Source organism: Sus scrofa, chromosome 2, assembly GCF_000003025.6.
Source record: "Sus scrofa isolate TJ Tabasco breed Duroc chromosome 2, Sscrofa11.1, whole genome shotgun sequence".
Classification (NCBI taxonomy): domain Eukaryota; kingdom Metazoa; phylum Chordata; class Mammalia; order Artiodactyla; family Suidae; genus Sus; species Sus scrofa.
Window position 1 is genome coordinate 37,281,213 of NC_010444.4, and position 14,379 is coordinate 37,295,591.

Below are 14,379 nucleotides of genomic sequence, written 5' to 3' on the forward strand. Positions count from 1 at the left end.
GCAGAAGGGCTTGGAAATTTTGCCAAATTGGTCAGAGTACATGCGGTATAGGTACAACATTTTTCATAGCGTATAACCCCTTAAATGTGGTTTCATTTGAATCCTTGGTTAAAAAATAAATTCTAAATGAGATGAATGAAATGTCACTTGAGGTTTGGAAAGGAACACTTTAATACACTTGGAATGAGCTGTATTTAAGTCAATCTAACAAAAGCAGATCTCCACCTCATTGCTGGTTGATGGGCTTGGATTGGCTGCTTCTGTTATTTGCGCATGTTCATTTAGGGAATACAAAGAGATTTTTTTTTGTGAATTTACAGAAAAAATGCAAAAATATGGGTGATCATATTTACAGTAGAAAGAGAAGAGAAAAACACAAAAAATTGTATAATTAAAAAAAGACAAAATTCTACAAAAACTGCAGTCCTACAGAACAGTTTGTAGAATAATAGAACTGGGGATTCTCTTTGGTGTGTTCTCATCCAGTCTCTTAATTTCACACAAGGAAAACAGGAGAGTTGAGTTTTTCCTTTGGCAGATAACTGTGCCTTCAGAAGGCCCTTTAGTAATGCAAATATACAGGCTGTATCATATAGACTGGGAGTTGAAGTTGTATTTACAAAAACCACTGAAGCAAAACCACAAACTTAGAGCTAAAATGGACCTCAGCCACACCTAGTCTAAACTCTTCTTTTCTAAACTGGGAAAGAGAGCACTGTTGAGATGATGGCCTCTCCAAATGAAGCCGTAAATGAGTTTTTCTGTTTTTCTGTTAGTAGAGCTGACATTTGCCAGGTGTAGGATTTCAGCTATCATCAGTGTCCTTCACTAAACTCCTCTGTAAAATTAGCGTAATAATTCTCTATAGGACTTTTATGAGGATTAAATAATAGTTTTAAGTTCCTGTTGTGGCTCAGTGGTAACCAACCCAATTAGTATCCATGAGGACTCAGGTTCGATCCCTGGCCCTGCTCAGTAGGTTAAATTTCTGGCATTGCTATGAGCCGCATTGTGGGTCACAGACAGAGCTCGGGGATCTGGCCTTGCTGTGGCTGTGGTGTGTGCTGGCAGCTGTAGCTCTGATTTGACCCCTAACTTGGGAACTTCCATATGCCATGGGTGTGGTCCTAAAAAAATAATAAATTAAAAAAATAAAGGAATAGTTTAAAAAGTAGTTTTAAAATGTGAAATACTATTATTCATATAAGCAAATCTGAATACATAGTATACTAATATATAAAAGCAATATAAGTATTATTGATTTTTGTTCTTCAAAGAAAAACATCCAGATAAATTTAAGTACTAAACAGAGCTTTTACTTCCATGCAAAGAAGCAGTTTTTAGAAGAGCTGACTTCCAAAGAGAAGCAGCATTTAAAGCAAATCCACAAAGTATGTTATAAATATACTTGATGTTGATAGGATCAGCGTTGCAGGAGTGAAAAGTCTAACGTTCATCTATTTTTGTGCTCAATGGCAGACTATGGATCACTTTTAAATTACTTTATCAGTGATATGTTATTCTTACTGCACCTACTATTATCACGGCCCCAAAATTTATTTGCTCTCAGAGAAATCCAACAGACTCTGGGACAAGTTCATTGTGATGACGGCAGCCTGGAATGTCCGATTTGGAAGAGCTTCTGTGGAGAAGGGGCTTTCTGGGGTTCTGCCCCTTCCCCATCACTGCTGCTTCTATCTTTGTCTTTCTTCTAAACTACCTTATGTTCTTTTTTTTCTTAGCACTTATAAGCCATTTGACATATATTTATGTACTTGTTTTATTGTCTGTATTCTCCCCAATGAATGTAAGTACCATGAGAAAATAGAAGTAAGATACCCAAGAAAAGTGTCTGGACATACCAGGTACTGATAATCATTTGTTGAATGGATGTTAAAAGTTAGAAGATGGGAAAAATTGAATCCTTACATGTAGGTACCAGTTATTTAAAATTTTTTTTTGGATCCCAAACACAGTCTTTACTTTTTGTGTTTTTGCTCATTGCACTTAAGGGAACTTCAGCAATCCTGCTTCTCCTAAGATCTGATGCCACCTCAGGTGTCCAGACCTAACTCAATTGCAGTTCAGTGTAGGTTTCACTTTATACCTCCATTTACTGAGTGAGGATTTAGTTATTTTTAGGAAGCCAGGTAAAATGCTTGGCATCTGATGAATTTGAGCTGATTGAAACGGTGGTTCATTTACCCGAAGTGGTGTTAGGTAAAATGTGTGTTCGTTTTTCAAATCTAAGTGCAAAACTTGCCCCATTCCTCTTGCAACTTGCCAAAAGTTTTCCCAATATAGTAGCTGTCTTAATGGATGTGTGTTGTTTCAATTTAGGATTTAGCTTTTTTGATGCTATCCGCACAGTTTCGGGACATGAGGTTGCATAAGTGCAAAAGAAGGGGTTCCTGAGCACACAGCCTTAACACTCCTCTCAGATTAACTTTGGTTTCTTCAAGAGCCCAGACCCTCAGACTCCCCTTTTTTGGAGTATTTAGAGAATCTGTAATCTCATATCTTCCCCCTACTCCTTTGAGATGTAAATTTTTTAAACAGCCAGTTCCTCATTTTTTCAACCCAAGAATGCTCTCTTTGTCAAGGACTTGAGAATCATCTCTTTGAAATGTAGTTATCAAGGAAGACAAAGCCCCTAGCTCCCAGCTTCTGTGGGAAGCCAGTACAAGATGAACTTCAGCTGGCCCCTTGCTACAACTTGTAAGACTGCCTCCTAACTTCTAATGATGCCAAGGATCACCAGGAGGGTGGGCTATGGAGGTTAGATTCTTCACTGGAAGGGAGGAGCCAAATGGTTATTTTCTGAGGAAAATTTTGTTATACAAGTGTAATACTAGTAGGCACTTATCAGACAATTTTATGTGCCATGGGTAAGGCTAAATACTTCATATGAAGTATCAGCTTTTAGTCTCCACGACAGTATACATTAGACCCTATTATTATCACCCCCATTTTACAGAAGAGGATGTGTTACTAATTTCAGCCCCAACAAAGTTCTCCTGCCTGGTGTCACCGGAGCCAATAGAACCAGGCTGAGTTTGGTTCAGAAGCCAAGCAAAGCTTTATTTGCTGATCAGAGAATGGAAGGGGATGAGCAAACGCCCTCCGTGAAAGGCTATTGGGTGGAGCTGCTTTATAGAAGGGGTGGAGTTCTCCCAGGTGGGTGCAGGTGCGCTGCTCAGATATCAGCTCTGGCTCAGCGTCTCTGCAGACCCCTCCCGCCATCTTGACTTGAGTTCAGTCTCAGAACTGAAGTCCTGAGCCCAGGAGCTCTGGTCTCAAGGGTCTGGTGTGAGGCTTCTACACGCTGCCCTGGGACCAAGTGAAACCAGAGGAAGCACGAAGGACAACAGAAAGGTTAGACTTTTTTTTTTTTTTTTTGTTCAGGTGCTCTTTTTATTTCCCTAGAATTGTTAATGGGCTTTGCTGGCTACAGATGCTTTCTTTGGTAATTGTCCTGCCCTGGACTGTGCTCATGGATCGTTTCCATTTTTTCCCCTACTGTAAGCTCCCAAGAGCTGGAGTTGATAAATCTAAGAAATACAGGAAGGAGGAGCCTAAAGGATAAACAAGGTGAGAGGTTTTTACCAGGCAGAAACCCTGTTGAAGGAATTAGAAATGGAGAGCAGAGAGCTAGTTAGTTGAGATTGAGGAATTTGGATTCGAATTTTGTGCTTTCTTCCTCACATTTACAACTAGGGTGGAACATAAATATTCAATTGATGTTAAGATGGAAACTTACCTGGTTGACTTTCTTGCTTTTCTTTGCTAACCTGAAATAACGGAATGTAAGTGGTTCTTCTCATGCCCTGGACAGCTTGAAGATTTAGAACTCTCTTCCCTCAAAGAAATGGAAATAATTGAGGGTCTGAGTTTAATGAGCCACTAAAGTCAGCTGAGAAATATGAAAAGAAAGCCTAGGGTGTGACGAAATTGGCTGAGAGGATGGGGGTGATGGAAGGCAGGGAAAGGCTTCCCTTGGTTCAGGACTAAGAGAAAGAGAAGGTGTGTAGCTCCTGGGGCTGTGGAGAGCCAGTCCCTGACTGCAGCCCATGCTCTGGAGAGGCTACAAAAGCTTGGAGGAGAAGGGGTGTGTGATGAGTCCAGGGAGGGGAGATTCACTCTTCTTTTGCTTCCCCTATGTTGGTAAAGATGGTAAAGGTTCTTTCCGTTTTCTCTATTGTGTTACATCTAGCAAGTGTTTTTTTTTTTTTTTTTTTTAAGCCATTGTTCAAGGAGCTGAGGTAAAAGGCAGAGCTTAATGGCAGAATGCCTCTAGGAATCGATTAAAAGACATTGGCCATCTTATCCTCCTCAAAGGGGAAGGTCAGCCTCAGGATCTCCTGACAAATTGCCCTTCTGGATGTTTTTTTCTTTCATTTGTCTCCCCCCCACCCCCCCGGCCCCTTAAATGGCTGCATCTGCAGCATATGGAAATTCCCAGGTCAGGGATGTAATCTGAGCCACAGCTGCCACCCACTACACCTGGCAGAATCTAACTCCAGGCTGCTGGAGTCGGATTCTTAACCCACTTCACCACAGGAGGAACTACGGGAAGTTTTTTCTGATGACTCGTGTTTGTGCGACTCTGTCCTGTTTTGTTGATGTAGTATTTAGTCCAGTGCTCTAAGGATCCTTAACGTCAGTAGCATACCTACATTCTGAGTTTAACTTAAATGCGTTGCTAGTTTATTTACATTCTTACATCTGAATTTTTCTGCTTTTTTGGCTTATGGTTGCAAAAAGCACCAAGAATAATATTTTAGTATTCTCTGTCTTCTGAAGGAACCAAGAGAATCTGATTCTAGTTCTGATCCTTCAGCTTACTACTGTGAGGTCCAGACAAGTGACTGACGCCTCTAGGCCTCAGAATTGCCCTCTATAATAATGTGGAGGTTGGACTGGTTGCTAGATACAGCTCCAGTCAATTCTGATGATTGTGGATGCTTTTTTTTTCTTGCTTACAGAGTCATGTTATGCAAATATTACCCCTAAGCTGCCAAATGGGCCAGCTAATAAAGAGTAAAAACTATAATGGTATTTAGCAGTTATGCAGGGGATCAGTTTAAATTGAAAACGGAGTAGTAAATCCCACAGAACAGAATGTTGGAGAAATTGTTAATTGGGTGGCCTCTGCTGAAGTGCCTTTTTGACTAAAGTTTTAAGTGACACAGAAGGGAATGACTAAGGCGAGGTGGAGAGAAGCCAGGGTGTGGGCTGCAGCTGCTGTCTGCTTGCACCAATATGGTCAGGGCAGTATGAATAAGGCATCTTCTTAGCGACATCTGGAAGCAGAAGTGTGCCTTCTGAGCATGGCAGATAGCCAAATACCCATGGACTAAGAGTCAAAAGACCTGATTCATCATTATTAATAATAAAAATAAGTTTTACCATGTATTCAGCCCTTAACTGTGTATCAGGACCAAGGACTTTTGCTACTTGATTTCATTTCTCATTTCCTTTATTGTACAACAACCTTGTGAAGTAGGTATTTTTTATTCACTTTATTTCAGAAATAGGGAAACTGACTCCAAAAAAATATTAATGATTTGCTCAAGATGACCCAAGTGTTTTTGCAATGGATAAAGAAGTTAATGGCTATCATTTTGGGAGGAAAGGTAAAGCAAATGGCTATCACATCCCAGTTTACTCCTCTTTTACTCTTCTTTTTAATTGCATTGGGAATTGAAATCACATGTTTGACCAGTATGCAACCACCCTTAAGGTGGGGGAAAACATCTCAAAAGGGTAACAATTTTGAGAAGGTTTCTGTGAAAGTGGAAAGGAAGAAACTTCTTGATGAAGTGGAGAGGAAGTGCCAAAGCTGATTGTGTAGGCGTATATAAGACTCAGATTCTTTTTCCCAAAACATTTATATTTCTGTATCTTCTCCTCTTTGGTCAAAGGCCTGAAACCAGCCCCAGTAGGTAGATGATGGTTCTTTTCTACTTCAGCAATTTGACTTTCACTGTGGAAAGGCTTTGGTTATAAAGTCATCCTAACACTGAGGAAAGAAAGACGAGTGAACCATAAATGTTCTAGGAAGACAAAACGGGCTTTCTGATTCAGTGGATTCAAGGCAGAATTTCTACCCTCAAGTACCCATCTCCCTTCCACTGCCTTCACTTTACCTTTATTAAAGGGAATGAAATCATTTTAGTCTTCATCCGTCCCAGGTAAAAAGAAAAATTCAGTGTTGCATATTTGAAAGTTGCTAAGAAAGTACATCTTCAAAGTTCTCACTGCAAGAGAATAGTTTTTGTAACTATGTGGTGATGGAGGGTAACAAGACTTATTTCGATGACTGTTTTGCAATGTATCAAATACCAAATCATTATATCAAACACATGAAACTAATGTCAAAGACAATTCGGTTTTATAAAGAGAAATTCATAGGGTGGTGGGGAGGTGGGCAGGAGTGCTGGTTAGTGCTGCAATCTAGTCCTTGAAGTATAAACCTTAGGATAACTTTCCCAAAATGGATCTCAGGGAATACTAGTCTCAAAAGCTGCTCTCTAAATTAAAGGCTCCATGGTCAAATTCCTTTGGGAAATGTTGCAGTCTCTGCCAGTGTCACTGAGAAGCTTCTAACATTTAGGGCCAGAAAATTCTTTGTTGTGTGGGACTGCCCCAGTATTGCAGGGCATTCAGCATCCATGCTACCTGACCTTTAAATGCAAGGAAGTCCTCAGCCATAATGATAAAATTACCCTAAAACATTTTTAAATGACCCCTGATTGAGGGTACCAAAAATAGCATGAAGAACAAATGTAACTATTATTTTATGCAAATTCACAGAGCCTTTAATTTTTCATCTGGTATATTAAAGACTCTGAGAAGAATTCCTCTTAAAGAACATTTTTAAATTCAATTCAGCATATCCTAAATAAATATAGACCTTCTCATTTTTCTAAAAAGAAAGAAACGGAGTTCCTGTCATGGCTCAGTGATAACAAGCCTGACTAGTATCCATGAGGATGCAGGTTCCATCTCTGGCCGCCTTGCTCTGTTGGTTAAAGATCTGTCATTGCGGTGAGCTGCGGTGTAGGTTGAAGACTTGGCTTGGATCCCTTTGCTGTACCTGTGGCGTAGGCTAGCAGCTGCAACTCTGATTCAACCCCTAGCCTGGGAACTTCTATATGCTGTGGGTGTGGTTCTGAAAAGACCCCCCCAAAAAAAAAAAAAAAAACCAAAAACAAAAACACACCTTTCGTTTTTTTTTTTTTTTGGACTTGAGGTGAAATCACATGAAATGCCTTTTGGAAAATACTGCTTTAGCAAGAAAGACCAGGAGAGCAATATTAGATTGTGAAAAGATATTAATGATCATCTAATAGCTGGCATCCACTATTCACCCTATGAGCTAGTTATGGCCAGGTTGGCCCTGAGAACTCCTAGAATTTTTGTTTTGAATGTGATTACCACTTAGCATTTGAGCATTGTGTAACCTAACCATCTGTTTGTCTGTAAGAACAACTCCCCTAAGTATCAGGCTAACAGGCTTAGATCAGTGAGCAATTTTATTTGATGCTGAGAGTAATTCATTATGCAGTTTCAGCTATTCAGGTTTCATTTAACTAACATTTCATCACAAAACAAAAGGGATCCTTATGCAAGATTTCCTGCCAAAAGGAAATAGATGTGATATGGCCTCCATATATATTTTACTTATATTTGAGTCATAGGTAATTCTTGCATACCCACTATGGACCCTTTAACTCACCTGTTTTCAGTTAAAAATATTAATCTAGAGAAGCACCTGTGCATAGATATCTTAATGATGTAGTAGTCATCAAAGGGGGGGAAATGCATTTTCCTGTATTTCAAACTGTGCATTTGGACAATGGAAGAAACCAGCCCAGACAGTGGTCAGTGGCAAAGATGTGATTTGGACCCGGAAATCCTGACTTTTAGGCTGCAATATTTATGCTACCCCACTTAATTATGTCTAAAAGAACTACCGAGATGTATCAAAAGGAATAATTGCAGTATGCAATTGGAGGGTCTTAGAAAGTTCTCAGAAAACCACTATTTAACTGTTCCAGTACTAAAAACAAACAAAAAACTCATTTTATGCTAAATATATAAGCAGAGTAAACTTAACAACTGCTTTGGTGAACCGTCAATGCCTGAAGTCTCTATTGTCAAAGAGCCGTGAACCCAGATAGAAGGTTCAAGTTTCTTGGAATCACATAATAATAAACTAAATAAGGCTTTGCTTTAAATCCAAATACAGTTTAAAATGAGGTTTGCGTTTCCTAAATTCCAGCCTGTCTTGGACAGGTCTTGATAAGATTATATGGTCTTTTCTTGAAAGACCGCAAATATTTCCTTCATCCCTTTCTTGGTCTTGGTCACAGTACATTTTTTCTTCTGCTATTTGACTGATAAATTTTTCTGGGTACTACTCTCCCTCTTCTCCCTTGCTACAGCTGTAGAAATGGATTCAAAACTTGGGCAGAAACTCTAAACTGTATTCCTTTGATAGCTTTTCTTTATTAAGAGAACTCTGTATGTATTGTTCTCATGTTTAAAACCTCAGATGATAGGAACTATCTCATTATGAGCAGTTAAGTCCTGAATTACATTTTTCCTAGTATACTTTGCTCAGGCATGGTAGCTCTTTTTTTATGTCAAAATAGCAAAAAACACTTAATTTGAAGGGGGTTGAGATATCAGGATGTGGGACAATCAATAGCAGTTTTTAGAGAAAGTGGTTCTTGAATTATGTGTCAAAGCAGAATTCCAAGATTCCTGACAAAATTGAGCACACAGCAATAATGAGTGAAATTGGCCAAATGTCCAATAAAGAATGGCTCATATTTGCTGATAATAAGCAGGTGACATTAGGTCAGTGGGGATTAGGTCGCAGCAAATCCTGGTAATTGTGGCAAACTACAGCCAGCACACGCTACCTAAAGTCAAATGCCGTTTACCGTAGCCATGGGGGAATATTGGCTCGCCGTTGGCAGCCTTTCAAGGGAAACTAAATCTAGATTTTAAATATTGGCAACGATTTCATGAAAATATTAGGTGGATGAACATGTCACACAATAGACTGAGTCTCAGTGGTTCTTGGCTTAAGTAGACTTAGCTCTATCTTCCCATCTCTCTGCCCATCTGAACTAGAATCTTCCAGAAGCAGGCGCCATTCAGATGTCTTTCATCTCTCTGGAACTGACTGTCATTGTACAGGTATAGCTGTCTTTAGCTTCAATTCTAACCATTAAAAGAGCCAGCAGGGGGAACCCACAGACTGTGTGACTTAAACTTAAAGGAATAGATTTTTGAGAAATTGGTACATAGAAAAACTTTTAAAGCAATTTCGAGGACCAGAAACCAGCTTCTGGCTATCCGGCCACCAATTTGAGTTGTATCTTACCTACCAACTCTTGTGTTAAGTATTATTATGCCAATCATCATTTATAAAATTGGAACCATTGAATGTAAAATTTTTAAAAATTTTTATTAAAATATAGTTGTTTTACAATGGTGTGAAATTTCTGCTGTATAGCAAAGTGACTCAGTTATATACATATATACATCCTTTTTTACATTCTTTTCTATCTATCCAGGAGATTGTATATAGTTTCCTGAGCTATACAGTAAGGCCTCATTGCATATCCATTATAAATATAATATTTGGTATATGCCGAACTTCCATCCCACTTCCTCCCCCTCTCTCTTGGCGACCACAGTTCTGTTCTCCATGTCTGTGAGTCTGTTTCTGTTCTGAAGATAGATTCATTTGTGCCATCTTTTAGATTCCACATGTAAGTGATATCATATGGTATCTGTCTTTCTGACTTAGTATGAGAATCTCTAGTTGCATCTATGTTGTGCAAATGTCATTGTTTTGTTCTTTGTTTTTTTTTTTTTTTCTGTAGCTGAATAGTAGTGTTCTGTTGTATATGTTTACCACATCTTTCTAATCCAGTCGTCTGTTGATGGACATTTAGGTTGTTTCCATGTCTTGGCTATTGTGAATAGTGTTGCAGTGAACATAGGGGTGCACGTATCTTTTTGAATGGGAGTTTTCTCTGGATATATGCTCAGGAGTGAGTTTGCTGGATCACGTTGTAATTGTATTTTCAGTTTTCTGAAAAGCCTCCATACTGTTTTCCACAGTGGTTGCACCAAATTACATTCCCACCCACAGTGTAGGAGGGTTCCCTTTTCCTCACACCCTCTTTAGCATTTGTTATTTATAGACAATTTTTTGGGTGGATGAGGCCACAGCCACAACATATGGAAGTTCCTGACCAGGGATTGAATCAAAGCTGCAGCTGAAACTTATGGCACTGCTGCAGCAATGCCAGATCCTTAACCCCCTGTGTTGGGCTGAGGATGGAGCCCACACTACCACAGAGAAAACACTGGATTCTTAACCCACTGTGCCACAGTGGGAACTCCTTATAGACTTTCTAAGGATGGCTATTCTGATCAGTATGAAGTGGTACCTCACTATAGTTTTGATTTTAATTTCTCTAATAATTATTGATACTGAGCATTTTTTCATGTGCCTACTGGGCATCTGTTAGTCTTCATTGGAGAAATATCTATTTAGGTCTTCTTCTCACTTTTCAATTGGCTTGTTTATTCCATAGGTTGTCTTTTTTAATGGTTTCCTTTGCTTGGGAAATCTTGTAAGTTTGATGAGGTCCTATTTGTTTATTTTTGTTTTTATTTCTACTGCCTTGGGAGATTGACCTAATCAAACATTTATGGAATTTATGTCAGAATGTTTTACCTATGTTCTCTTTAGGACTTCTATGGTATCATGTCTTATATTTAAGTCTTTAAGTCATTTTGAGTTTATTTTTGTGCATGGTATGTGTGTTCTAATTTTATTGATTTACATGCACCACTTACTGAAGACACTTTTTCCCATTTTATACTCTTGCCTCCTTTGTCAAAAATTAATTGAATTTGGGCATGTGCCTTTATTTCTGGGCTATATAGTTTGTTCCATTGATCCTATGTCCATTTTTGTATCAGTACACTATTTGATTACTATACCTTTGTAGTATTATCTGAGACCTTGGAGAGTTATGCCTCCTGATTTGTTGTTGTTTCCCCACCCACCCCCAGGATTATTTTGGCAATTCCAGGTCTTTTATGGTTCTATATAAATTTTTGGATTATTTGTTCTAGTTCCATGAAAAGTGTCATGGGTAATTTGATAGAGATTGCATTACATCTATAGATTGCTTTGGGTAGTATGACCATTTTAACGATATTCTTTTGGTCCAAGAACATGGGATATCTTTCCATTTATTTGAATTGTCTTTCATTTCCTTTATTAATGTTTTATAATTCTCAGTGTATGTCTTTCAGTTCCTTGGTCGGGTTATTCCTTAGGTATTTTTGTTGTTGTGATTTTAAAAGGTATTGTTTTTGTATGGAGGTACCTTAGAAATCTATACATAGAACTACCATATGATCCAGCAATCCCACTCTTGGACATAGATCCAGACAAAACTTTCCTTAAAAAAGACACATGCACCCGCATGTTCATTGCAGCTCTATTCACAATAGCCAAGAGCTAGAAACAACCCAAATGCCCATCAACAGATGATTGGATTAGGAGGATGTGGTACATACACACAATGGAATACTACTTAGCCACAAAAAAGAATGAAATAATGCCATTTGCAGCAACATGGATGGAACTAGAGACTCATACTGAGTGAAGTAAGTCAGAAAGAGAAAGACAAATGCCACATGATACCACTCATATCTAGTATCTAATATACAGCACAAATGAACCTTTCTACAGAAAAGAAAATCACGGACTTGGAGAATAGACTTGTGGTTGCCAAGGGGGAGGGGGAGGGATTGGGAGCTTGGGGTCAATGGATGCAAACTATTGCTCTTGGAATGGATTAACAATGAGATCCTGCTGTGTAGCACTGAGAACTATGTCTAGATACTTACAACACAGCACGACAATGGGAGAAAAAAGTATGTATACCTATATGTGTAACTGGGTTCCCATGCTATACAGTGAGGAAAAAAAATTGTTGGGGGAAATAACAATAAAAAATTAAAATACAAGGTACTCTTTTTTACATTGAATTCAATGTCTTTTCATCAGCACTTGAAATGTGGCTTGAATGCTGACAGTAAAAATCATTCCCTCATCTGGATTTGTCTGAATGCTGCCTCAGTTGAGTAAGTGGGCGATGTGTCTGTCCCTATTCGTTTTGACACAAAATGGACTGATTCAACTGTCATTTTATTATCAAGATCTCCCTATGAGTGGAGCATTATATACTGTACCAGTGGAAAATTTTAGACCATTGATTTGCTGCCCTCAAAAACATTAGGAATGTTTAATTCTGAAAGAGTGTGTGCACGCACACACACACCCTGACAGAGAAATGGCTAGATCAATACGGTCTATCCTGTGGAGAAGGCTTATGTAAGCATGTATGTTTTAACTTTTATCTTGTAATGGCATATATAAAATATGATAATACTTGTAGACACATTGGGGAAAAAAGTTAATGGGTCTGGTTGTATAGAAGATGAACAGCTCTGGCTTTTCCAGGCCACATCTGGCCATGAAGAAGGCTGTGGGTGGGGATGAATATGTGGTCAGACCATCAGCCCACTGATGGCATGGGTTGGGAGCCTCTGCTATAGGTTGGTAAAGAGCAAGGAGATAAAAATAGAGCCAACTTTTAGGAATGCTTTTTATTATTTTTTTTGTTTTCACTTTTTTCCTGTGTTGATTTAGTTATTTTTCATTGGCCTTTGTCAAAAAGAAAAAAAAAATTAAATCCTTTGTAATGTTTTCTTCACTTAAAAATACAGGATAAAAATACAGGATAAAATTAAAGCTTTGGTTTTCCAGAAATATTTTTCTCATTTGCAAAGTTCTAAGCATGATGTATCTCAGAAAAGAGGAAATCCTTTCCCAAGTATGTGTTCCTCCTACGGCAAGAGCTGTCTTAGCCTTGTTTGGTTCACTCACGTTTGGTTGTACTATTGTGGAGGAAGAGAGAGATCAGCAAGCAGAGAAAAAAGAGAACACGGCTGCTGCTGACATTATTATTATTCCCGAATGAAAGCCTGATGAATACCCCCTCTGTGCCATCAACCTCCATATTCACAGTTGGTTTAGTTTTAATGGCTGCTACTATTTAGGAATAGAATAATGTTGAGTTATAATCAAGCATATTGAAGTATAATGATAGAGTTATTAGTGAACTGAGAGGGGAATGAAAATTTTCATCTTTGTGCAGAACAGCATTAAATGATCACATTGTCACACAGTGGCTGTCCTTTGTTCCTCTCCTTCATAGCTAATCAAGTTAGATTACACCTATTAAACAAAGATGTTTTCACACTTGGTTCCTAGACACAACCATCTATAAATAAAATTAGAGGTAGAAGGTGAAGAATTTCTCTTTCCCTCAATTTGCAAAACAAGCAGATGTAGAATTTTGGATTTTTGATGTGTAGCACAAGCCTTCGTTTGAATTTAAAAGGATTAAAAGCCACTTAGAACTAGAGTAATGCTACCATTACTGTTTTTTTTTTTTTTTTTTCTTCTTCATCTCCTAGCTCTTTCACGCCTCTCCCCGATGACATCTGGGAATATGTATGGTATTGAGAACGGGATTAGATTAGCTAGAACGGACTTTAAAATTTGTTTTAATTTTAAAAAGTATAAAACCTTTAAGAATGTTTTCAATCTGAGTTAGGCTAGATGCAAGAAGATACTGCATAACCCATAAGTGTGGGGATTGCTGTAAAATCAATATAATTTTCTACAATTCTCGCAAGCAAATGGTGGCAGACTGTCTTTATTTATTTATTTTTCTTGGAGACAGCCCTCCAGAACTCCTCAGTCCTTTATTAATATTATTATTACTGTCTTTTGAGGCTGAACCCAAGGCATATGGATGTTCCCAGGCTAGGGACTGAATCGGAGCTGTAGTCGCCGGCCTATGCCACAGCAACTCGGGATCCAAGCCTTGTCTGTGATGTACACCATAGCTCACAGAAACACTGGATGCTTAACCCACTGAGTGAGGCCAGGGATCGAACTCTCATCCTCATGGATACTAGTCGGGTTTGTTAACCACTGAGCCACGATGGGAACTCCAGCTGCCTGTTTTTAGAATACCTCATAGGGCCCATGGTAAATAGGTCCTCACTGTTGTAACAAAGAAAGTCCTGAGCAGTTGTCTGCACTCTGATTCAAATTTTATTTGAGCATAATCTCCCTCAGTGGCCCCTAAACTGCTAGCCCTATGAGGTCAGGATGTTTGCATGCCAGAAGGGAACTCCACCTCATTTTCTCCCTTGAACTATTTATGCTGGCTCTCCTCAAACTGCTCACTTGACGAA

The 14,379-nt window shown here is 38.8% G+C and overlaps 1 long non-coding RNA gene across 3 annotated transcripts in view; it reads left to right on the forward strand.

The window, feature by feature from the left end:
- The window catches only part of LOC110259290, a 448,093-nt gene continuing 436,814 nt past the window's right edge, over positions 3,101-14,379 (forward strand). For 2 of the 3 annotated variants that reach the window (XR_002341545.1, XR_002341547.1), the window contains exon 1: positions 3,101-3,375. This is a non-coding gene — a long non-coding RNA (uncharacterized LOC110259290). The remainder of the gene's footprint in view (positions 3,376-14,379) is intronic. The other variant, XR_002341544.1, reaches the window with a different exon arrangement.